Here is a 27,374-nt window from a genome sequence, read left to right as displayed (position 1 = left end):
CTGAGGATACCTCACAGGGTTTGTGATGAATACATGAGTTACATAAACAAAGCATTGAGAAAAGTGTGTGGAACATACATTTTTTAAAAGTCTGTTCCTTTTATCACCTTTACGTTGCAAGGACAGAAATAATTTCTCTCTCACTCTGGGACTTCTTAAGGGTCCTAAAATCATAGCCCCTTCTCTGTTGCTTCTGTTAATGAAAACCATATTCTAATTTAGGACTCTTTTGGTATCACTGCTTTCTCATTTTCTCCTCTGTCAGGATATTATTATCAAGTAAGGATTTACATCACAGTTTTTATCTGAGGTAGCTCAATTTTTTTTAACAGAATGAATTTATCAAATCACCACTCACCTTCATAACTGCCCTTCAGATGGATCAGATATATTTACTGCATTTACTTATTTGGAACATCAACTTGTAGAACCCCCAGGAGCCTCCACTCAAGTGGAGGAGAAACATCAGTGCAGTCGAAGTGGAAAGGCCATGCTATCTTTTAGGCGTGAGACGAGGGATCCCACTCAGGACACAGGCTGACGGAAGCGCTGCCATTTGGAATGTCTCCAGACTCACAGCAAAATGACAAGAACATGGAAAATTGCCAAGTGGCTTTTAAATATTTTTGCCCTGAAGTGGCTAACGTCACCTTTGCTCACCTTTCATGGCCAGACCTAATTTCATGGTGGGGGAGTGTTGTCCCCCCCCCCCCCCCCCATGGGCCCAGAATGTGCTTCACCAAAGCAGTTATGGCTTCCAAGGCTTGACTGCGTTACCACCTTTGTTCTAATCTACTAGCTTCTCTGTCAGCATTTGGAACAGGATATAATTCCATTTCACTTGGCTTTGCTTCTAACTTCATAACATTCCTGATATTATCTGAAACCTGTGGGGAGGAACCAAGTTCCTTAACAGTACCAATTAGCTTTTTTCAACTTCAGGCTTTCTCTAAACAGGCGCCTTAGTCATTGCCAGGAGTAAGCTTGTTTTTTTCCTTCCAAGCTCTCCCTCACCAGCTCCCGCCTCCATCTAATTGTAAAATGCATCTGCATGTTTTAAAAGCTCATTATGTAAATGTATCAAGGTCCATATCTATCAACAGATAATTAAGAAGACTATATACATATTTATGAGTTTGCTTAATATTGCTTTAACGAGGAGGTTTACTAGAAATACCAAATCAAGGAGGCAAGAAGAAAAATGTTCCTAACAAAGATGAGCACAAGTTTTCAGCAGCTCTTGGTCGTCCCGAGAGCTGTCAGAACAGTCAAAGAGCACCTCCGGTTTCCTGTGAGCCTACCATACATGGTAGGAAGAAGATGGGGAGAGGAGCAGACAATACCACTCAACATTCTGAAAATAAGGCTATACTTTTTTTGGTTTCAAATAATAGCTACTCAAGCAGCCGAAGTCTCCTGTTTCCACCACCTGCAAAAGCAAGATCACTGTGGGGACGTGGTCAGAAAGCCTGACATGGCAGGCCCCAGCTGATTCCAAACTGCCAAAACAGAACCACTGGTCCAGCCCATATATTCCTCTGTGCAAATTAGAGAGAGGAGCCTTGGGACTCCTGGGGGGCTCAGTTGGTTAAGCATCTGCCTTCGGCTCAGATCATGATCTCAGGATCTCAGGGTCCTGGGATTGAACCCTGTGTTGGGCTCCCTGCTCAGTGGGAAGTCTGCTTCTCCCTCTCCCTCTGCCCTTCCCCCTGCTTATGTTCTCTCTCTCTCTCAAATAAATAAATAAAATCTTTTAAAAATAAATAAGTAAATATTTTTTTAAAAAAGAGGAGCCTCCCAGGAGAGGAGGAAAACCTATGCGTCCCTCTAGCAGGCAAAGCCCTAGAGGTACACGGCTTAGTGAGGAGAAGGTGCTCTGTGCAGAGACATGAGTAATCTTGCCACAGGTAGATGAAACCTAGTCCCAGGACACAAGGTTAGGTACGTGGAGCTTGGGCTAGAATTTAGCCTTCACTTACCGTATCAGCCAGGCCCCTTGGTATAGGAACTACATAATCTGCACAACCACAGCGACAGCCCCATCTAGAAAAGCCCATGGGAGTGACTCTCACCAAGAGCTGGCCTAAGTCTAAGAACAGAGGACCCTTCCTCATTCTGTCTACTAACTTGTCCCTTTGAATTACACAAATAGCGGCTCAACCCCACCCTTTGGGCCTCTCCACTGTACTTCCCCTCGCTGCCAACACACATTCCATTGACTAGAACTCAGCCGTGTGGCTCCAGCAAATTAAAAGAAAACTGGGAACTGTAGTCTTGCTAGGTGACCAGGAGGAAAAGGAAGATGTGTTCTTGAGCACATAACACCGTTTCTGCCATCCATGTGTTCCCCATCTGTTCATCCATGTCGCATTATGTCCCACACACAGAAAGCACAGACCTCATCCCAAGTGAGACAACCTGAAGACCATCCAATGACTGCAACCAGCTCCAGGGCTAGGGTCTCGGTGATGTTGTGCAGTCCTCGTCAGGTCCAGATGTGGCTCCCTGCGACCTGGTGACCTATGAACTATGAACTAGAAGACAAGTTGTCTTCCCTCCCTCTACTCCTTTCACATCAGTGGGGTAGGAACAGGATATCCAAAATTAAATCTCCCATTCAGTGAAGGAAAGAAGGGAAGTAGTGGTCCTTGCCCACAGCAATTCTGAAGTTTCTCGATTTGATCTATTTCGGGTCTCTGGGAACACTGCCTTGTCTGTCACTCTCTCTGGCATGTCCGAACTAGATGCTGACAAGTACACTCTTCTTGGAGCTTTGGGACCTGGATTCCTCCTGGAGCAAGTTTAGAGGCTGAGATTATTTTACCACTTCAACAAAGACTTTTTTCTTTTAAATTCAGATTTGTGATTTCTTTGGCTTAAATGTGGTAGATCTTCTGTTCTATTTGCATTTGGTCAGTACTGTGTATCAGGGTCTATATCCACATCCATTCCTAGACATCACTCCCAAAGCTGGTTTATGTTTTTGCTTCCTTACACCTCCCAATCGGTCTCTCTCTCTCTCTCTTTCTCACTCCTCACCCCCTTAGAGAATAGCACAAATCACATCTTCCCACATTCCCACATTCCATTGGCCAGAACCCATTCACATGGCCCATTTCACTACAATGGAGGCTAGAAAATAGGGTCTTGCTGTGTGTCCAAAAAGAAACGGAAATGGGGTTTAAATCCTTTTCATGATTTTCTCTTCATCTTGCCTGGGAGATAGTCATCCTGGTTGGCAGCCTCCACTCAAAGCACATATGTGGAGTAAAGTGAGACATCTCCAGAAGAAGAGGGGTATTGTTTCTAGAAGAAAACAGGATCCAAAGTAGACAAAGAAATGGATTCCAGACTGGATAGAGGTTAAGTATTTTGGGGGGCAGGTAAATCTAGGAAGAAATCTTGGCTTCAACATTTACCAGCCTTGGCTCTCTGAGCCTCAGTCACCTAATCTGTAAGATGGAGGTAATAACACTACTTCCTTCAAGATTGTTATAAACTTAGATAATGTTTGTCATGTACTTAGCAATACCATGCAAAAGGAAACAGCGGTATGTGATAGTGTCGAGGGTAGAAGCCTCTACAGTCCAGACACCTAGTTGTGCAAGAAATTTAACTTTATTTTCCTGTATCTGAACTTAATGACTTGTTAAATCCCCCTTTCCTTCTGATAACAGAAACTTAATCTCAGTCAATTCATAGGCTCTCCCAGGATCTTTGTAAGTTCCAGGGAGCTGATGTGGATCCAAAATGACAGGGGTGAGAGGGTAGGCATCTGTCCTTCCACATTTTTCCTTGTCTATGGTGGCATCCACTGAGATGATTTTGCATATCATTTAGTCTTTGTGCTATTTGGGTCACAGCTGTGCCCTCACTTGTTCCCAACCACCGGGCATCTGCAGATCTGCCAACTCCATGTGTCATGCCTGGGTTACTCCACAGCGCACAAGAAACACTAATGCTCAGGTCATCCTAGGACCCCAGAAACCTCTATGAGGTTGCCTTGGACCTGTCTGTCTTGACTCATTGCACAGATATACCTTCTTTTCTCATGCCTTATTGGCTTAGGGACTTCTGGAGTCTTCCCACCCCCTGGCAATGAAGCTCAGACCCTTTTTGCTCTTGATTCTCCAATCCTATCTGGAGATTCCATCATTCAGCATCAACCGATTCCCTTCTTCCCATGACTCCATTCAGAAGAAAGGTCCCAGTAATCTCTAAGACTAAACTGTCCAATATATTAGCCACTAGCCACGTTTGGTCATTCAAATTTAAATTGTAAGATATGCTAAATGAATTATACTAGCCACATCTCAAGTGCTTGGGAGCCATATGTGCCTCCTGGGTATCATATTGGAGAGCACAGTTTTTATTCTAGAATACTTCCATCATCCCAGAAAGTTCTATCAGACAACAGTGGTCTAGGGTCTCTTCCTTGTCTGGCCTTCCCATCCTCCTCATCTTAGAATCTGTATCTGGCTGGTGGAGAACCCTTGCACTTTTAAGATCTTTCAATCTTAGAACCATCCTGCCTCATGTCTAAGCCTAGGTTTTGAATCTCAAAAGCCAGAACTGACTCTCTTGTTCTCTGTGTTTTATGGGATCATCTCTTCTCTGAGGCATAGAGATTGGGATGACTTTGCTACCCATAGACTGGCCAACTGTTTAAGTTTGCCAGGACAGACAAGATTCCTGGGACATGAAATTTTCAGTTTGAAAACCAGGAAAGTCCCGGACATTCCAAGACAAATTGGTCACCTTGGTTACCAAGGACTGTGGGGAAAAACACTAGTCTTTATATCTCAAAATTCACTTTAATTCTGGAGCTAATATTCATCTGATGAGGATTTCACTTTAACCTCCAAAGTGAGACTTGGATATTATATTTCCTCCTCTCTTTCTAGAAGCTTTCTTGGGCCCCACACTCCTGCCCCTTTCCCTCCCTCGTCCTGTGAATTCTGCAGATTTCATTGGTTCTACCTAGTATGTATGAGATGTAGCTCTTCAGGTCACCTTTCCCCTTTCCCAGCCCACTAGGGGAACTGTTTGAGACTGGTATTTCACCCCTTTTTCAAGGCAAAACTATTGATCCTGAGGTCACATGAAGAGTGAGCCACATAAAAGACTTCTACAGGGTAAACTCCCAGGGCCAGCTCCAAAAAAACCCATTTAGGCATTAAACTCAGACCTTCAGTGGATTGTTAATAGCCACCTTTTGGCCCATTTCTAACTCAGTGGTGACAGCTTCAAACACAGAAGCTATCATAGAGCGCAGCTTTAGGAGAACTGCTGTCACTCGCCTGGCCACTGCCTTGCCCCTTCCGTCCCCTCTCCGACACTCTCCTGCCCTGGCTTATTTGTTTGTGCGAACCGTCTAAAAATACCTTGATAGCAGCAGTTCAGCGGGTTAAAGAAGAAAAAGGAGACATTCGGTAAGAAGACACATGTTGTTCTTTCTCCTGATTCCTTCCCTCAGTGACATTCAGACCCAAGGAGACACCGCAGAAGTTTGGTCAGAGACTCTAACCCCGTAACAGGATTTGTGCTGTTCTCTGCTCCTGGAAAGCCTCTCTTCCCCCATTAGCCTTAACCTGTAAAGTCCAGTGCCAGCACAACCTCATCCGGGAAGCTGTTCATGATTCACACTGAGCAAATCATGTGTCTCAACTGCCAATATGACAGACTGGAGGAATCAAGGTTTATTATATAGCCTTACCCAAGACTTGAAAGGAGAGTACCGAAAAAATGCATTTTTAGCAAACACTTCAGGTACCTAAAAAAAAAAGTTCTATTGATATAGAAGTCACATGCTAACCCATTCGCCCATTTAAAGTGTGCAATTCGATAGCTTTTAGCATATTCCCAGTTGCGCACCACCCTCCCCACAGTCAATTTCAGAACGCTGTGATCGTTCCGGAAAGACACTCTGTCCTTTAGTTCACACCTACCTATCCCCTCCGCCCCCGCCCAGCCCTGTGCGGTCGCTCGTCCGTCTCCATTTCTGTAGACTTACCCCCTCGGGACTTTTCGTAGAAGTGAAATCACACAGTATGTGGTCCTTTGGGACTGGCTTCTTTCACTTAGCATCACGTTTTCAAGTTTCGTCCATGTTGTAGTGTGTTCGGCACTGAGGTTCTGTTTATGCCTGAGTAATATTCCATGATACGGATATGCCAATTTTATTTTCCCATTCATCAAATAACGGATATTTGGGTTGTCCTACCACTTCTAATATTGCCTATTATAAATAATACTCCTGTGAACATTTGGGTACCAGTTTTTGTGCCGACATTTTCTTCACGTCTCCTGGCTCTATGCCTAGAAACGTAATTGCTGCATCACATGGTAATTCTATGTCCAACTTCCTGAGGAACCGTGAGACCATTTTCCACAGTGGCTGCCCCATTTTACACTCCCACCCACAGAGTATGATTCAGATCTCTCTCCATCCTCACCAATCACACTTGCAATTACCTGCCTTTTTGTATTCTAGCCATCCTAGTGGATGCAAAGTGATATCTCATTTTCATTTTGATTTGTATTTCCCTGATGGCTAGTGCAGGTGCTTCTTATGTTCACTGAAGTTTGTGAACCTTTGATATTCTGCCCTGTAGCACAGTGATCGAGTTCCCTGTCTATGGCCCCTACTAGAAAGTGAGCTCACGGGAGATCTGGACCGCATTACATGGCTGTCTGGATCCCCTCAGTGATTGCCCCAAGCCTGGCACATTGCAGGTACTCGTAAATAAGAGCTATTAACTAGGGACTCCTGAGTGGCTCAGTCATTAAGCGTCTGCCTTCGGCTCAGGTCATGATCCCAGGGTCCTGGGATCGAGTCCCGCATCAGGCTCCCTGCTCAGCGGGGAGTCTGCTTCTCCCTCTCCTGCTCCCCCTGCTGTGCTCTCTCTCTCTCTCATTCTGTCAAATAAATAAATAAAATCCTTAAACCAAAAAAAAAAAAAAAACAAAACTAATAGCTATTGAAGGCTTGCACTGTGTTGGGCCTAGGTCACCCAAATTAATTCATGTAATCGTCACAACAACCCCATGAAGTAGGGACTATCATTACCGCCATTTTACAGAAGAGAAAACTAAGGCACAGAAGAGTTAAATAATTTGCCCATATATGAAGTCAGGTTGCATGATACCAAACTGGCCTGCCTCCCTCCTGCAATAAATAGCTGCTGCATAAATGAATGAATGTGAAACTCTGAAGAAAGGAGGAGACAGCAGGCTGCAGATGCAGGGCTCACCCCACCATCCATTTGACCGAACAGCCGTCTCTTGGGAAGAACTGGGAATTTGGGCTGCCTTGCTCCTGTGAGCAACATCGTGACACTTCACAAAACCTCAGGTCCTCGTGAAGGACATAGTGAATTTCACAGGCTTGGCTTTTTTTAAACCCATTAGGCACTAATCCTGAGTCACCAAGCCCACCAGGAAGTATTTATGGTGGAGAAAGGAAACGGAGACTCATTCTGGGACAAACTGGGAAAAATGCATGCTATCCAGGTTTTCCAGGGATGCACTGGCAGTGAGGTTGAAAGGTAGAAAGAGGTCTTTATAACTCTGAATTGAGCTATTTTATATCAAATGTCTCTTTTTGAGAGTAAACACGCTGAACATAAATTTCTACTTCCTGTACAGAGTAAACTCTTCAACATATCTTACCAAGCAGGGCACTTGAACCCTGGTATCACAACTTCAGCAAATTAGAAAGAGTTGCTCCTTCAGTCTGGGTAAGGGTGCATGGGTTGGTAAGCCGAGCATGGGCTGGACTTCAGCCCACTTGGATGGGCACCCTTGTGCAGTGCCCAACCTAAACAATCATATATGGTAGCCCTACTACCAAGCACCTTACGTTCCAGAGAGGAGGTAACCTTAGAGTCTTACCCTGATGAACATGGGAATCTTGGTGATTCGGGAGCTATTTACCATAAATCAAATAATGGAGTGTCAAAATCTCATGGCTCTTTATAATCCAGATGAAAGAAACAACTATAGGAGCCAACAAATGACTGATAGAGCCTTTGTCTGACATAATGGAATATAGAAGCCAACTAAACCCAGGCATAGGGCATCCAAGCCCAAGCCAAGGTTGAAAGCCTAACTCATTCATATTGGCTTCAGTGCCTAATCCGGAAAGCCAGGGTGCCCTTGGAGTCCTGAAAGATAGCGTAGGGCACCAGCAAAGAGCCGAAGGTTTGCAGCTCAGGACCGCAGGCAAGCTGCTTCCCACGAAGCCAGACCAACTTCCAGGAGCACTTCATGCTCCTCAGGCAACTGACGGAGCCATCTAGGATGCAGGGTTCGTGTGGTAGCCCCACAGAGGTCCTGGCCGACAGCCAGCCACCGCCACCACATAATGTCTGCCTGCAAGCAGCTCCAGGAAGCAGGCCACAGGGGGTGGGAGCGGGTGAGAAGCTGTATGAGTACCCAAGCATCTGTCAGAGGAAAGGATGACAAGGAGCAATGCCAACTGTTATTTGTATCTCTCCAAATGCCCAAGCCCACTGATACACAACTCCGAAGAATGTGGCAGGGTGGTGGCTGGCTGTGAGAGACTGTGATCACAGATGGAATAGCAGTGTTCAGAGAGAGAGAAAGACAATGCCTGGACAGAGAGGACGAGCTATCTACCAAAGTAGGTAACACAGAAACACAGGTACAAATCTAATAACATTAATAATTATTTATAATCTATGGAATAATTTATTATTAAAATTTGCTAAGGGGCGCCTGGGTGGCTCAGTCGTTAAGTGTCTGCCTTCAGCTCAGGTCATGGTCCCAGGTTCCTGGGATCGAGCCCCGCATCGGGCTCCCTGCTCAGTGGGAAGCCTGCTTCTCCCTCTCCCACTCTCCCTGCTTGTGTTCCCTCTCGCTGTGTGTCTCTCTCTCAAATAAATAAATAAAATCTTTAAAAAAAAAAAAAGTTGCTAAGCCTGTACTATGCCCTTGACTCCTCTTATCTCACTTGCATTCAGTCTTAAGAGGTGTTATTATTTTTTTTTAAAGATTTTATTTATTTATTTGAGAGAGAGAATGAGAGAGAGAGAGCACATGAGAGGGGGAGGGTCAGAGGGAGAAGCAGGCTCCCTGCCGAGCAGGGAGCCCGATGCGGGACTCGATTCCGGGACTCCAGGATCATGACCTGAGCCGAAGGCAGTCGCTTAACCAACTGAGCCACCCAGGTGCCCTTAAGAGGTGTCATTAATGAAAGCTTCTCATAGGTGAGGACACTGAAGCACAGAGAGAGTAAATAACGTACCAAGATCACACAGTTAATAAGTGGTGGAGCTTGGAGATGGAGCCCTGCAGTCTCACTCTGAATCTCAAGCTCTTGACCGCAGTCCTATTTTGCTTCTAAATGACCAAATAGATATTGAGGATATGAAGCCAGAGTGGGCCTTTGGAGCCACTACCATGCATACTGGGCATGTTGTCTGTCCGTCCGTCCGTCCGTCCCTCCATCCATCCATCCATCCATCTATATGTACATACATACATAAACACATATTTTTTTCAAGAAATATTTTTTGTGCTCTGCTCTCTGTATACGTTGTTAGTATTTAATATTGCTAACAACTCGAGGTTGTTAGGAACAAAACATGGTTCCTATCTGTGGCAGATTGTTTCCAAAAATGGCTGCAATAATATCTTTCAACCCTCACATCTTTTGCAATGAGATTCTGTCAACCTTCTCATATATAGGTAGAGCCTATTTACCCTCACCTTGAACCTGGGCTGTCAGTGATGCTTGCTCTGCTCAGTAGAATACAGTAGAAGAGATATTCTGAGATTTCAAAGCCCAAGGCTGAAGACCAGCAGCTTTCACGTTTCTTACATCTCAGCGGCCGTGTAATTAGTCTGACCACCCTGGCCACCCTGATCCCCACCCTGCTGTGAGGAAGCCCAAGCTAGCCATGTGACGAGAGCGTGGCCACCTCGAGGGGCACCAGACATCTGGGGAAAGTCTTATGGATCTTTCAATCTGTATTAGGGTTCTCCAGAGAAACAGAACCAATGGCATATGCGTACATGCATGCACACACGTGTGTGTAGACAGAGATGTGTGTGTGTGTGTGTGTGTGTGTGTGTTAAATCAAGAGATTGATTTAAGGAATTGGCTCACATGATTATGGAACCTGGCAAGTCCAAATCTGCAGAGTGGGCCAGCAGACTAGAGACCCAGGGAAGTGCAGATGTTGCAGTTCAAGGTCAAATGCCATATGGTGGACAATTCCATCTTGCTTGGGGAAGGTCAGCGTTTTGTTCTATTCAGGCTTTTGACTGATTGGATGAGGCCCACCCACATTATAGAGGGCAGTCTGCTTTACTCCAAGTCCACTGATTGAAATGTTGATCTCACCGAAAAATACCTTCATAGAAACAGCAGAATAATGTTTCACCAAAGGTCTGGGCACCACAGTCCAGCCAAGTTGGCAGATTAAATTAACCATCACAGAGTCCAACCCAACCACCAGCACAGTGCCTTTGAATGAGCCTTGCTGATACCATGTGGAACATAAGAACCAACCAAATTCTTGTGAGTCCTGCCCAAATTCCTGACTCACAGAATCATGAGAAACAAATCACTGGTTTCAAACCACTGAATTTGAGGGCTGTTTGTTATACAGCAGTAGAAAACTGCCCCAACAGAACTTATAATTTAGTGACCTTAATAAACAAGCGAATAAACACATAGAAGTATAATTACATACTTAATACATATTAAGATGGAAAGAATGGAATTGTTCCTTTGCTGCATTTCTTAAACAGCTACCAGGTCAAACACCCATGATGGTGTCAGGGTCCTGGCAACACAGCCTCCCTCTTCCAGCCTCCGGCTTTAACTTGCAGTGATAACCGGGCAAATCGCTGAACTCTCTGGACTTTGGCTTCTCCTTCTGTGAAATGGGCCTGATAGCACTCCTCCTCTCTGCCTCATAGGCTTTTGTAAAGATGAAACAAGACAAGAAACAAAAGTGTTATGGTTGCTGAAAAGTCCTTGGCAAGCTACATCACAGCCAGATAAATGTTCCCTTGTGCTAAAATGCAAAATTGCTTTATAATTTATTGCTGAAATGGAAACATCTGGCCCAGGAAACTTGAAGGAAGCAGCAACCTTTCTGACCAAAGCAATTTCATCTAATAGCTGGTCTCTGCAGGCTCTTCCTTCAACTCTGATTTGTCCGTGGCTTTGAGTTTTATTTTGAAATATGTCAGCCTTGCTTTTTTGGCACGTCTGTTTTTCTATTTTACTTTTGACCAGAATAGAGAAAGAAAACCTTATAAACGGTAAATATCCATTGTTGGGCATTCCAGCTAAAGTATAGAGGATAGAAATCTCTCCATGAATCTGTTCACCGATATGTCTTTTAATTCTAGTTATAGAGCAAACTGGAGTGAGCCAGAATTGTATAGAATTTTATTAGCAACCTCAGCAAGCTGCAATTAGTCTACAGATGAATGTGATTTCCACCTGGGTTATGAAACTGCAAACCCAGGAGTCAAATCCAGCTATGTCTTGTCCCTGTTTAAAAATTCCTTAGTGACTCCTCCATGCCCTCTGTATAAAGACTAAGCTCTTTGGCATAGCACTGAGGTCCTCCATGATCTGGCTGTTGCTTACCTCTCCAGCCTTGCCCCTCACCACTCACATTCTTGGGCTTCATGATGTGTTGATACAGGTGATTCCTCCCCAGCCTTTGCATAAGCTCTTTCCTTCTCCCGAGTACACCACCCTGCTTCCATCTTTGCTTAACCAACTCCTTCAAACCTTCATGTCTCATTTTAGATGACCTCTCTGAGAAATCTTGAAACCAGCAAGACTGGGTTTGATGTCCCTCATCTGTGACCCCTTAACACCTTACCTCTGAGGTAGTGGTAAATTAAGATTTCCAGAAAGTTAAAGACACAGCTCATAAAACACATCATGAGCCTATGCCAAAGATTTATTTAACTCATTAACAAGGGAACCAGCAGGGTGATAAAGCTGGATCAAAGGGACATATGAGAAACTGATTAGTATGTACCCAGTGAAAGAAAGAATGCTGATGTAAGAGTGCTAGAGACAAAACTAAACATAATATAATATCCTGTAGGCAATAAAATCGTAACCCTTAGGAGATGTCTTTTCCAATGGACAGAAATCATCTACATCTCTCCCAGACAAAAACCATTTGCAACTTATAAATTTCTTGCAAATTAAGATCTAAGTTTTCAAGGTCTAGACCCTAACCAGTAGTAATAGTTAGCCAAATTAAGGGTGTCAGATGGCCTTTGGGCTGACCTATTAGACAATGCTTTAGTATGGCATTGAAAGGGCACACAGTCATCTTTCTGGATGATTCTTTTTTTTTTTTTTTTTTTTACCAGTAGCATGTATTGGCTATTGTAATGACTTGTTATCTTGTCCGAAATTCCAGCCAGTTGAAAACTTCTTAGAGGCCAGGAGTGTGTTTTGTTCACTCTCATAGCCTCCAATCTTAGTTCAGTGCCTAGGATGTGGTAGGCACACGGATAATTATTATTGGATGAATTAAAAGGTTTTCTCTTGGAAGATTAAAGTGCCTCCTCCAAGGAGCTTTATCCATTGCTCATAGATCAGGTTCCGAGTGATGAGAAATCTGTGTGGTGATCACAGATCACAGCCCAGCTACCTCTCCCACCCCAGCCAGCCTCCCCGCCCCCGGTGGCCCCAGCCCCTTGGGCATTTCTCCTGCTTCCTACTGCTGCAGGGAGCCCGAACTGTCAGCCGCAGAAAGCCAGATGAAAGAAGCTCACCTCGTCTACTGTCTCCACTTCAGAATCAGGAAGAATCAGGTGGTTCCCCCCACCAAGGCCCCCTGCCAGCCCTCAGTCCCAGCAGGTTTCCAGCCTCTCTCGCTGGCTGCCTCACTTCTTTGTGCTGCTCTTGAGAGCACAAGGGCTCCTTCTATTCCTGGAGTCAGCTCCCCAGGGACAGCTAGGCACAAAGCTCATCACTGTATGGGGCAGCTGGGTTTTCTCACAGATAATGGGCCTGCATAATTTAAATCAAGGCTGATCTGTGCACTTAAATACTTGTTGCCAGCATGGATAACCTGCCTGGTTAGTGGTCAGTTTGCATTGGCACAGGAGACCAGTCAAGCCTGCTCCGCTGGATGGGGGTGGGGGGGGGGGGGGGGGGGGGGTGGAGGGGGCGGGAGGCAGGCCTGATTTTCAGTTATTTGGGGTCAGGAAATGGGCATGAAAAGGAGGGAGCGGGGATGGCGTGCACTCTGAAGTTTTGAGGGGTCTGAAAGGTCTGGCAAAAACAGACTTGAAATAGCAGGAGTGAGAGGGACTTTATCACTTCACATAACAGCTATGTCAATCTTGTGGGGACCTTGGAAAGATTTCGGAGAAACAGGGAGTTACTGGGTTTGGACAAAAAAACACAAGCGAGAGTTCGAGACTCCTAGACTCCTTTGACAAGAGGTGGGCTCCAGTGAGCCCCTGGCGCCGGTGGAAGGTGGATCGGGCTTGTGGAGAAAAAATAAAGAAAGAATAACAACATAGCAACAAAAGCTTTGTATGTTCTCAGCAGCGGAGTAGATTGCTGGAAAATGTAGGAAGTGGGTGAAGTTTGCCTTTAGAGCTCCCAGTTTCTTATTTCTGGGCCCTCTCCCCCCTCTAGGGAACCCCTTCCCCCCCCCCCCCCGTCTAAAACCCTGGTGTGAGCCATTTATCCCTTTATTGTGAATGGAAAGCTAGGTGCTTGCTCTCTCCCTTGCAGTGGTATTCACACTTAATAAGCCTTTTCTCTTTGAAAAAGGAATAGAGTGGCCATATAATTTATCATCCATCCAGGAATATTTTTGGTGCTCTTTGAAGTTACACCAGAACAGGGGCACCTGGGTGCTGCAGTCGGTTAAACGTCTGCCTCTTGGTTTTGGCTCAGGTCAAGATCTCAGGGTCGTGGGATCCAGCCCCACGTCAGGATCTGCACTCAGTGCAGAGTCTGCTTAAGATTCTCTCTCTCCCTTTGCCCCTCCCTCCCACTCTCTCTCTCTGACATAAATAAATCAATCTTTAAAAAAATAAAAATTAAAAATTAAATCCAGAACAACAGAAATAAACCAGAACTGTCCCAGAAGAATCCCGGGCAAGCTAGACCTTAGGTCATCCTAGAAATGCAAGGTCTTGTCTTCTGTTGGAGGCATTGTGGACATCACTGAGCAGGTGGAGAGAGGTTTCTGATTCTTTCCAAAGGTGAGGGTAATGGAAGGAAGTGAACGGGAGCAGAGATGTATTAGAATGTTCCCGAGATTAAGAATTCCTCATATCAGTGAGATCATATGATACACGTCTTTCTCTGATTGACTTATTTCGTTCAGCATAATGCCCTCCAGTTCCATCCACGTCATAGCAAGATTTCATTCCTTTTGATGGCTGCATAATATTCCATGGTGTGTGTGTGTGTGTGTGTGTGTGTGTGTGTGTGTGTGTATATACCACATCTTCTTTATCCATTCATCTGTCGATGGACATCTTGGCTCTTTCCATAGTTTGGCTATTGTGGACATTGCTGCTATAAACATTGGGGTGCACGTACCCCTTCGGATCCCTACATTTGTATCTTTGGGTGTGGGAGGGATGGGGTGGCTGGGTGATAGACATTGGGGAGGGTATGTGCTATGGTGAGCGCTGTGAATTGTGTAACACTGTTGAATCACAGACCTGTACCCCTGAAACAAATAATACATTATATATTTAAAAAAAGAAGATAGTAGGAAGGGTAAAATGAAGGGGGGGAAATCGGAGGGGGAGACGAACCATGAGAGACTATGGACTCTGAGAAACAAACTGAGGGTTCTAGAGGGGAGGGCGGTGGGGGGATGGGTTAGCCTGGTGATGGGTATTAAAGAGGGCACATACTGCATGGAGCACTGGGTGTTATATGCAAACAATGAATCATGGAACACTACATCAAAAAGAAAAGAAAAGAAAAGAAAAAGAATGTTCCCAACTGCCCATAACAAAGTATCCAACTATGATGGGCTTAAATTAAAGAGATTTACTTTTCTCACATAACAAATGGTCCACAGGGAGGTGATTCCAAGCAGGAGCAGTGGCTCAACCATGTCAGGCCTTCTCTGAGAATCTCTTGGCACTCTTCCTCATTATCACGAGATGGCTGCCAAGGCTCTGTACAACATGTCTTGACAAAAGTGCATTCAGATGTAGGAAGAAGGAGATGCAGCTTGTCCGCTTATCTCTTTCTTTTGTCACAAAGATTATATCTGCCCAGAATTTGCCCAGGAGAGTTCCCCTCTGGTTTAATTTGCACATGACATTGCCAGCTACAAGGGAAGCCATGAGAGTGAGAACCTGCATTTTCTGCCTCTGTGGTGGGTACAGGTTTTGCAAATTATTGGTCATTTTATTAGTAAATGCATTATTAGTAATTATTAAAGTTATCTCTTGCTCCTTACTCCCAAGTCCTTACAGGTCCTGTGTGATTTCTTTTCTCTTTCCATCGTCCACTTTCCCCCTCAGCCACTATGCATCAGCAATAAAGAGCTTATGTCTACCTCCTGACTGGCCCAAGCCGTGTCCTGCCTCAGGACCTTGGCACTTGCTATTTCCTCTGCCTGGAATGCTCCTGACCCAGCTCCTCTCTTTTCAAGTTTTAACTCAAAGAAGCTTTCCCTGGCCACCCTAATTAAAGTGGCCCTCTTCTTTTCTGTAATGGCACCCTAATTATTTCCCTCATTGGCTTTAACACTGACATTATCTTCTTACTTGTATGTTTCTGTTTCTCCTCCAACCCCTGCTGAAGCTTCCCTGAGGTCAGAGACTTTGTTCTTGACTTAGCCCTTTTCAGCTAGAACAATGCCCAACACATAGTAGTTGCTCAATAAATTTACTAAATACTTAAGTGATTTTAAAAATTGAGGTCCAGATCCAAGGCTGAGCGGCTTCATCACCTGTGGCTGTATGACCCCCTTAGAGCACACTTGGGAAACACTGGTCTGATCTAATCCTGGCATTTAATTTTTAATTTTTTAATTTTTTATTAACATATAATGTATTATTTGTTTCAGAGGTACAGGTCTGTGATTCAACAGTCTTGCACAATTCACGGCACTCACCATAGCACATACCGTCCCCAATGTCCATCACCAGCCACCCCATCCCTCCCACCCCCCACCACTCCAGCAGCCCTCCGTTTGTTTCCTGAGATTAAGAGTCTCTTATGGTTTGTCTCCCTCTCTGGTTTTATCTTGTTTCATTTTTCCCTCCCTTCCCCTATGATCCTCTGTCTTGTTTCTCAAAATCCTTACATCAGTGAGATCATATGATACTTGTCTTTCTCTGATTGACTTATTTCGCTTAGCATAATACCCTCTAGTTCCATCCACGTTGTTGCAAATGGCAAGATTTCATTTTTTGATGGCTGCATAATATTCCATTGTATATATATACACCACATCTTTATCCATTTATCTTTTGATGGACATCTAGGCTCTGTCCATAGTTTGGCTATTGTGGACATTGCTGCTATAAACATTGGGGTGCACGTACCCCTTCGGATCCCTCCATTTGTATCTTTGGGGTAAATACCCAGTAATGCAATTGCTGGATCGTATGGTAGCTCTATTTTCAACTTTTTGAGGAACCTCCATACTGCTTTCCAGAGTGGCTGCACCAGCTTGCATTCCCACCAACAGTGTAGGAGGGTTCCCCTTTCTCCGCATCCCCACCGACATCTGTCGTTTCCTGACTTGTTAATTTTAGCCATTCTGACTGGTGTAAGGTGGTATCTCATTGAGGTTTTGATTTGGATTTCCCTGATGCCAAGCGATGTTGAACACTTTTTCATGTGTCTGTTGGCCATTTGGATGTCTTCTTTGCAGAAATGTCTGTTCGTGTCTTCTGTCCATTTCTTGACTGGATTATTTGTTCTTTGGGTATTGAGTTTGATAAGTTCTTTGTAGATTTTGGATACTACCCGTTTATCGGAGATGTCATTTGCAAATATCTTCTCCCATTCTGTCGGTTGTCTTTTGGTTTTGTTGACTGTTTCCTTTGCTGTGCAAAAGCTTTTTATCTTGATGAAGTCCCAAGAGTCCATTTTAATCCCTGCATTTTAAACATGAACATGAGGCCAAGAATTTTTCCCTGTGAGATTATAAATTGGTAACAGAGCTAAGGAAAAAACATTGGAATTAGAGACTGAATAGTCCACGTACAGGCCAAATAGCCTTTGAGAGAAGCTCGCCTCAGTGGCCTCATGGGTAAAATATCAGCTAGACAGCCTACGTCACCAAGTGAGTTTGAGGCTTACCTGAGATCAGGCAGGCAGAGGAGTCTAACATGGGCCCTAAATGGCAGGGGTGCTCAGAGAGAGATAGCCTCCCTTGAATCCCAGGCTGAAGCCCTTCATTTCCACCACGTTCTCTGGCCAAGCGTCTCTTCCCACGTGACAGGTTTTGCAAGGTGGTGTTTTTGCAGACTTAGTTTCTCGTGGGAGGACTATAGGAAACCCCGACAATAAATGAGCGGGACTCTACTCATTCGTTGTGAATCCCTATTTCAGAGCCTGGAGCCCAGTGCCCTATACCCGGGGCAGGGGGGGCTTGTCTGAGGCCGGCCAACCAAGGCTGAGTTGACCCTATACTGCAGCTGAAGCTCTGAAGGAGAAGAGGGGGACATAGTACTTTGCAGAACCCAGTAGCTCCCCAGGGAGAAAACCAGCAACCTGGTGTGTCAGGAATCAGGTGCGGTGACAGAGACCTGCAAAGGGGGAGAGGAGATGACAGCAGGTCTGGATCAGCTTATTTCAGGGGAAAGGGAGGGGCCTCCCCCAGCTGGGTGTCGTTTGCTTTCCACAGCACAGACGGCCGTGGTGGGGAACGTGGCGGGGAGGAGCACCTGGAGATTGCGTACAAACTCTCCGCTGCCCGTGTGAACAAGCAGTAGGGTACTAGGGCTACCCCTGCAGGCTCTGGGGTCACAAAGGACGGGGTTCAAAAGCTGGCTCTGTCCCTCCCTTGAACACACAACCTTAACTTCTCGGAGCCTCCATTTCCTCATCTGTGAAATGGGGATAAGAGCACCTACGGCAACAAGTTGCTGGTGAGCTTCAAAAGGGAGAATGCATGGAAAGCTCCCTGCAGAGTTCTTGACATCAACCCAGGTTCAGTAAGGTCAGCAATTTATATCAGTGTAGACTGCTCTAGACAGACAAGATTTTTAAAGTCAAAGAATGAGAGAGAGGGGTACAGATCTCAAAGGTGGGTCATTTTGCTTTCTCTGCTCATCCTTTTCCATTTTGCAACTAAGGAGGCAGGCAAGATTCAGCCTGTACTCAGCCGTTATGGCCACCCCATTTTGAGACGACCTCGGGCTACAGAGTTGGACAGTATGTTTCCCAGAAACCAGACTTGTCCATTTCAGCCCATATAAATGGGCCATGAGAACACCCTATGGCCTGTATTTGCTGTATGTTTCTATGGATGCCGGCAAAGTCAGACTTCTAGTAATCTAGTAATGGGATCAGTAACCCAAGTAAGAGAACTGAAAAAGCAAGTCTGAATTTATCCCCACCTGTCGTGTTCCAGTAAACAAGGAAAGCCCAGTAATGGGAAACGCTGCTGTCTTACAAGTTCCAGCCAGCCCACCCCTGCTAGGTACTATTATTAGCACTGATATTAATAAATGCTTCTGACACGCAGACAAGGTTCAGAGTGCTGGAGAGCTGCAGAGCATGCCAAACACATAAACTGCTTACCTCTGGCGGCTCCCAGGCATGAAGGATATAAGACGAGGCCCAAATGGCAGAAAACATGGTGACTGGGGAGGGGTCATTGCAAGGGAGGCAGAGAGATTTTCCAGGGCTGTGCTGGAAACGAGAGCAACAAGGCTTGGCCCCTGCTGTCTGGTCACCGATCTTGTTCAAAGAGCCATTCTTGGAAAATTATTGGAGAGATGATAGAAGATGAGTGACAGTCCCCTTTGAATGTCACCTCTACCATCTTGGAGTCTTGAAGGAAGAGGTTAAGATGTCCGGCCTTACAGCTAACTAAGGTTAGGCTGGGACAGAAATTGCTAGCTGTTCCCTGGAGGCTATTCTTTCTTTCTTCTCTTTTCTTCTTTTTAAAGATTTATTTATTTATTTTAGAGAGAGAGAGAACAGGGGAAGGGGCAGAGGGAGAGAGAGAGAGAGAGAATCCTCAAGCAGACTCCCCACTGAGCACGGAGCCTGATGCTGGGCTCGATGCAGGGTTCAATCCCAGGACCCTGAGAGCATGACCTGAGCCGAAAGCAAGAGTCAGCTGCTTAACCAACTGAGCCACCCAGGCACCCTTCTTTCTTACCTTTAGAAACACAACTTTCCAAGTTAGCAAGGAATTCTCAAACACAGGACTCCTAGAGTGGTAGCTAGCAACCCCCCATCCTAGCAACAGGTGTAGTCACCCAGCTGAGCTCTGGCCAGGGGTGGAGAGCGGACACCCTGTGTCCAACTTCCAAACCACATGTCTTGGTACAGAAGCTTCACACTTCCATTTTTTTCTTCCTCCTCCTGTCACTGGTTGGCGCATGGCACCGACTGGAAGAACGACCTGGGACCAGAGAAGGAAGCCATGCATTGAAAATGGCCGATTTATCCGGCAGCATCCAATTCTACCCACTCTAGACCTCTCATCTTCCTTTGCTCCATTGGATGGAAGAAAAACAAACTTTTCTCCTACTTAAGCCATGATATTTGTAAGGTCCCTTTCTTACAATAGCTTATCCAAGACCACGTTCACTGGCCCGGCTTTGGACTCAAGTAAATGTTTACACACATCCGCTTCACCTTGCTCTCCTCTCTCTCCCTCACCCACTGGGCTCCAGCTGAACGGGCTGCTTTTGTGTTCCTTGAACTCATTAGCTTCTTCCTCACCTCAGAGCCCTTTCCCCTGTTTTAGTTTGCTGGGGCTGCTGTAACAAAGGCCCACAGGCTGGGTGGCTTAAGCAACAGAAATATATTGTCTAACCGTGCTGGAGGCTGGAAGTCCAAAATGAAGGTGTTGGCAGAGTTGGTTCTTTCTGAGGCTGTGATGGCAAATCTGTTCTAGGTCTTCTCCTTGGCTTGTAGATGGCTTTCTTGTCCCCGTGCCTCTTCATAATGTCCTCCCTCTATGTGTGCCTCTGTCTGAATTTCACGTTTCTAAGGACACCAGTCATATTGTTTTAGGGCCCACTCTAACAACCTCATTTGTACTTAAATACCTCTGGAAAGACTGTCTTTCTCCAAATAAGATCACATTCTGAGCTACTATGGGTTAGGACTTCAACATGAGAATGGGGGCAGGGGTGGGGACATAATCCAGACAGTAACAACATCCCCTTAGAATATAAACTTCCTTTATCTGGTACATAGAAGTATTCGATCTTTACTGAATGAGTCAGTATACAAATATTCATCCTTTCTATTACATCAACATCATTATCATTGTCAATTAGAAATATTTAACTGGTGTATCTCTACTTCTATACAGTTGATATTAATTGATATTGACGTGATAGGTAATAATTCATATTAATAATAATATTCTGGAATTATGGAAAGATCATAAAATGCAATTCAAATAATTGGACAAAGATTATACTAAGTTTGATATGATTTTAATGTTGATTTTATCTTATTAATATAAAATTTGGTCATTCATAGATGGGATTTCTAATAATCACCAAATATCAAGAATGTTTGTTTTTACTCTAGTCTAAAATAACATGAGGGTTTAAGTAATGTGCCCAAAATAGGATTTCAATAAAATGAGAATAAAAACAGATGAAGTGGGATTAAGCAAAAATAAAGAATAAAGCAAATGTTCTGACCATCAGAGTCACTATAATTGCTCTACTAGAGCATAAAATTGTATTTAAAATTTTGGGCAACATGGCAGCAGATACAAACAATGAGATTGTTTGAAACAATGGAAACTGAGAGGCAGATTTGAAGCAATTTTTCAGGAGACAGAAGATTTTTACCTTGTAGAAAACTCAGAGAAACTTCCATAGGGCGCAGTCTGTAGGGCACAGTTGTCCATTGGATCATTCAGTGTCTTCCACAATGGTTTCACCAAGAATTCAGACAAGGACTTTCGGCTTTTTTTTGTACCAGCATTGTAATAGTCAGGCAACAACATTAAAACATAATTTAGTGAAGGTAGTTTCTGAGGTGTGTGGTGTAGATATGAAACCTTCCACCCAAGAGCACTTAGAACATGTAGATGAATAAATAGATACCACATCCCGTCCCTTCCCCTTCCCTAAACCTCGTCTCCATCCCACTGGGCTCTTTGCAGGAATGAGCTCAAGTGCAGTGGTTAAAGGAGCCAGACATCTGGGTCTGAATTCAGGCTCCACCACTTCTGAGCTGTGTGACATCAGGTAAGTTACTTATGTATAAAATGAGGATGATTATAATGCTTATTTTGCATGTTGGTTGTGGTAGAGTTCACGTTCCCTTATGAAAATCAAAGTGCTCAAATGGTATTCCTGCTTAGATGGAAGACTGCTTAGTGGAGGGCTTCATGTTCATGTATAGGAAAGGTACAGGAGACACTGTTCTGGTTTCACTGGAATAGCTTGATCTCTGATAGAAAACAGTGTGTTAACTCCATTGGCAACTTTCCAATAGCAATACCCTCATTGTAATCCCTTGTTTTATTTCCTGGCATTAATTCACCTGATTAAATGGAAAACAGACTTTAATTTACCCAACTCTAATTACAAACAAAAAAACAAACAAAAAACCCTTTGTATAGATAACCCACCTTTTGTACAATAAATAATTTGGCTTGTCTTTGTCCCTGGTTCCTGGGAGGGAGATCCAAAGTCCTTGGAATTCCCCACGTATGAAAATGTCTTTCTTACTCATGAGCCTCTTGGATCACACCTGAGTTTGAACTGAAAGATAAGATTATTCAGAATGGTTGCTGGTCACCAGAAAGATCAACTGTGTAATTAGAAGTTTGGGGCTATGAACCAGTCCAGCCTCTGGGGAGAGGAGGAAAGCTAGAGATTGAGTTTAATCCCATGGCCAATGATTCAATCAATCATGGCCATATACTGAAACCCCAATAGAAACTCTGAACATGGATCCTTGGTGGAGCTTCCAGTGTGCTTGATGAATGCACTGATATGTCAAAAGGATGATGTGCCCTGATGCTACACGGAGAAGGCACAAAAGATCTCTCAGAGATTGCTCTATGTGTCTCTTCTCTTGATGGGTCCTGACTCGCATCCTTTATAATAAAACTAAAATTGTAAGTACACTACTTTCCTGAGTTCTGTGAGTCATTCTAGCAAACAATCAAAGGTGAGGGGTTCTGACAACCCCCAGATTTGTATTTTTAAAAATATTTATGTATTTATTGAGAGAGAACAGGGGGGAGGGGCAGGGAGAAAGGGAGAGAGAGAATCTCAAGCAGACTCTGCTCTGAGCATGGAGCCCAATGTGGGGCTCGATCTCACGACCCTGAGATCATGACCTGAGCCAAAACCAGGAGTGGGATGCTTAACTAACTGTGCCACCCAGGTGCCCCTCTAGTTTATTGATTAGAAGTGCAGATGGTCTCGAAACTGAAGTGGGGGCATCTTTTTGGGGACTGTGCCCTGAAACCTGTGGTGTCTGATGCTAATTCCTCAAGGTAGTAACAGAATTGAATTTCAATGTACCACCTGATGTCCACATACCATCTAAAAGCCCTTGAGTCTTCAGAACCCCTGGTCCTGCCTGTGGAATAAAGACCATGAGAGAAGCCTCAGGATGTTTGGGGTCCTAAGAAAGTCCATTAACAATCCCTTGCTGCTCCCCCAGCAAAGGGATCAGTAGGGCATGGAGGGCAAACACTCCCAACAGCATTGCTTCTGAGCCCTTGGAGCAGGTCTTCTGTTTATTCTAAGACAGAATCCTTCCCTTAAGAGGGAACTTGAGAAAGCTTATAAGACTGATGAAACTATCATTCAGATCGTGGGCTCAAATTAAGCCCCTATTTATGATGATGCAACATTACAAACGTTTTATTAGTGGTAATAAATCACAAAATAGTTACTAATTGTTGTAGATTATACTAGTTATTTCCTTGTTCATTTATCATATTTCCTACATGTTTCTTCTCTCCCCTTCCTTCTGGTAACAGATTCTGCCTGTTTTCCATTGTGTCACAAGAATGGGCTTGAGGCCAGGCCAGGCCAGTCACAGTACTTGTTTTAGTTAGGGTAGGTCAATTGCTATAACAGGCCCCAAAATGTATAATGGCTCAACTACCATAGAAGTTTTTTTTTTTTGCTCACATAAACAGTCCAGAGCCATCAGGATCAGATTGGGAAAGGAGGTGGTTTTACTCCACACAGTCATTCAGGGATCAACGGTCAGTGTCTCCTTCAACAAATATTCCCAAGATATCCCTAGGCATTAATATCTACTGATTGAAGGGGACCAAAGGGGTGGAAAAGGTGCAGTGTTTCATAACCTCCATGGCTGGGGAGTTACACGTATTAGTTTTGTTCACATTCCTCTGATAAGAATTAGCAAAGACGAGGCCATGTGACTAATGGGGCTAGGAAAGGAAGCCCTTGTCTGGGCTGCTGTCTTCCCCAGAAAGAGGTCTGTAATTTGGAAAAGGAACACAAATCTTGGTGGACCATTAGCCATCAGGGATTGGTCAAAGGGTAGACCTATGACATGACCTAAACTGGACCAACTGAAGAACACCTGTGGTATTGATATTTGAAAACTGGGAGAAAAGAGAGATTTTGTTGTTGTTATTTTGGGGTGGGTGGGTGGGTGGAAGATATGAATTTAGACTTCTGCATCCATGGTCTCTTCCATGAGGTGACAGTCTGCAAATGAAGCCCGGCAGAGAGGGAAAGAAGGAGAGAGACAGAGAGACAGGGATCAAGGGACAACACAGAGAGAGAAAGAGAGTTAGCAAGTGAGTCCTGGTGACCTCAACTTCCTGCTCTGGTCCCAGAGGCCCAGGTGCTCATTCTCCCCCTTTGGTCCTCCGAGTCCCACCCCACTCTCCTTTCCACCTGCATGAGCCGGTGACTTCCCCTCCTTATTAGCGATAAAATTGGGTGTCTGTCACCTACATCATCCTTTGAGCCTCAGCCACATGCCAGAAGTTACAATGGGCATTTTACATACATTTCCAAATGGATCCTTAAACTGATCATACATATCATCAGGTCTATTTTATAGATAAGAAAATAATATTCGGAAATGTGAAGTACATAGAGGAGCCAGAACTAAAATCTGGATCTATGGTATAGGATAAGAGTTGACAAACTTTTTCTGTAAATGGCCAGAGAGTCAAATATGTTAGGCTTTGCGGGCCTTACATCATTTTTTTTTTTTTTTTTAAAGATTTTATTTATTTATTTATTTGAGAGAGAGAGTGAGAGAGAGAGCACAAGAGGGGGGAGCGGGAGAGGGAGAAGCAGGCTCCCTGCCGAGCAGGGAGCCCGATGCGGGACTCGATCCAGGGACTCCAGGATCATGACCTGAGCCGAAGGCAGTCGCTTAACCAACTGAGCCACCCAGGCGCCCGGGCCTTACATCATTGTTGTAACTGCTCACAAAAGCAGCAGGGCCAACAGTAAACTAAAGGGCGGGGCCGGGTTCCAATAGAACTTTATTTACAAATCAGGTGGTAGGCTGAATTTGGCCTGCAGGCTGGAGTTTGCTGACCCCGACTTTGGGGAAAAAAATGAACAATACTAACCTGAAAGTCAAGAGAACTATGGTTTTGTCAGTAACTAAATTGGTGATCTTGAACAAATTCCCTGATATCTGAGGTCCATTGATACCAGTTTCCTTATTTATTTCAGTACCTTCATCAGCCTTTTTTATTCTCGTCTCCTTTTCAATGTCCCCATGCAGAATGCACATAATTGATTCATGAGGATCCCATTTTTAAGTTGGGACCCAACTGAGACCTACAGATGCATTTTTATTTTAACTTTGCCTTCTTATTGCATGCTGTACAAACACCAATTATTGTTTTCTCCCTGCGCTCCCCGTTCATGGCGGGCATCAGTCATTCTGTGTGCTTCCCTCGCTTGGGTGCCCCTGGGATGCCTGGGGACACGGGCTCCACACTCCGTGGCCTCAGCCCACCATGCTGTGAAGCCGGTCTGTCTGCTTCTCTGGCAGCTCTGCCCACTCCCTCTGTCATTTCGCCCTGCTGCTAAGCTGCTCCCTATGAACACTCGTGGCTTAGATCAAGGTCCAAGAATGTGTCCTTGTCTGTCCCAGCTTCGAGTAAACTACAACTCTGCCCCCAGAGACCCTTTCCTCTGACTTCAAAGTGCAGTTCTAGGTGCTGGGTGGTTGGCATTCCTAGAAATATGATCCTGGAAAAGCAGGACATTATTTAAATGCCTGCCTGTTTACTATTTAGCAAAAATATGACACTCAAGTCATAAGACTAATTTTACAAACCACTCTCTCCTTAAGTGATTAGGCTTTCAGAAATCTTCAGCACCTGAAAATTTTCCATGAACCCTGAAAGCCAATGAAAAGAGAAGCAAACAGAAGCTGATGACTCCATATTCTTCATCCTCAGCAGGGGCACGGAGAGCCCCCTGGGGTTTTCGGGAGAAAGCCCACACTTAGGTGTTGTCAACAGGAGCAAAACAAGCATCAGATCTCTTGGGGGATATTTAGAAATACAGACCTGAGGGTTAGAATGTGTCAAGGAAGGTGAGATAGTAAATGCTCTCCCTCCTTGATAAAGGACGGGTCACTGACAGACAAATTGTGTTTTGTAAGGGGCCAGACAGGAAAAATTTCAGGCATTGCACTCTACATATGGTCTTTGTTGCAAATTATTCTTCCTTTGTGTGTGTGTCTATGTGTGGGGTGGGGATTTGTTTAAACCCTTTAAAATTGTAAAAACTATTATGAGCTCCCGGGATGTACAGAAACAGGCAAGATCTGGCCACCAGGTTGTAGTTTGCTGACCTATCTCAGAGCGCAGAGACATTGACTGGCTTTGCTGCTACCAGCTGTATGGTAAGGGATGGGCAAACTAAACTTTTAAAGCCTCACTTTTATCACCTATAAAATGAGAATAGCACCAGCTTGGGGCACGTGGGTGGCTCAGTCGGTTAAGCGTCCGACTCTTGATCTCAGCTCAGGTCTTGATCTCAGCTCAGGTCTTGATCTCAGGGTCGTGAGTTCAAGCCCCACGTTGGGCTCCACGCTGGGCATAGAGCCTACTTAAAAAAGAGAGAGAGAGAAAGAATACCATCAGCTTGTTGACTGGGATGCTTTATCACAGTACCTGGCACATAGTGGCATGTGTCCATGAGTGGTGGCTGGCATTGCTATTTCCTGGATCATCGTGAGTCTGTTTTAATTGACATATACACACAACAGGTTATTATTCAGCCTCTAAAACGAAGGAAATTCTGACCCACACTACAACATGGATGAACTCTGAGGACATTATGCTAAGTGAGAAAAGCCTGTCACAGAAAGACAAGTACCATATGATTCCACTTACAAGAGATCCCGAGTGTAGGCAAATTCATAGAGACAAAAAATACAATGGTGGTTGCCAGAGGCTGAGGGAAGGGAAAGGGCATTTGTTTAATGAGGACTGTTTCGCTTGTGCAAGATGAAAAGCATTCTGGAGATGGAGGGTGGTGATGGTTGCACAACAGTGTGGATGCACTGAAATGACACTGAGCTCTGACTATTTAAAAATAGTCAGGTGGCGTGCTTGTTCTGCCACAGTTTTAAAAACACATAGACACATATCTGCGATCTGGAAAAATAAAATGAGGGGAGCAAGGAGTGCTGTGAGGGGGTGCAGTTTTAAACAGGGCCACTGAAGAAGACCTCCCTGAGAAGGAGATATTTGAGCAGGAGGGAGGGAGGAGACCATGAGGTTTGGTGGGTGGTGGGTGGGAGGGTGCTCTCCGCAGCAGGTGTGGTTAGATGTCTCCTTCTCGCTCTGAGGTGGGAGTGCTCCAGGGCTGTCCACCTCCCCCTCACCCCTAAGCACACACCGGAGCGGAGCAAGTGAGGGGAAGATGAAACCCAGGAAGGAAGAGGAGTGTCGGGTCATGGAGGACAAGGGCACAGAACTCGCTGGCCGCTAGGGGCACCTGACTTTTACTCTCCGTGAAATGGTGAGCTACTGCAGAGTTTTGAGCAGAGGAGTTCCGAGAGCCGAGCTATATTTGAACAGAAGCCCTGTGGCCACTATGTTGAGGGAAGACCACAGGGACCGAGGGTGGAGGCTGGGGGACCAGACAGGAGGTTCTAGAATCATCCAGGCCAGGGACAATGGAGGAGCGGATGGGGGTCCTGGCAAGGAGAGAATTCGTTGGATTAGGGA

This window comes from Neomonachus schauinslandi, chromosome 5 (genome assembly GCF_002201575.2).
Source record: "Neomonachus schauinslandi chromosome 5, ASM220157v2, whole genome shotgun sequence".
Lineage (NCBI taxonomy): Eukaryota > Metazoa > Chordata > Mammalia > Carnivora > Phocidae > Neomonachus > Neomonachus schauinslandi.
Note: the sequence above shows the minus strand (reverse complement) of the source record.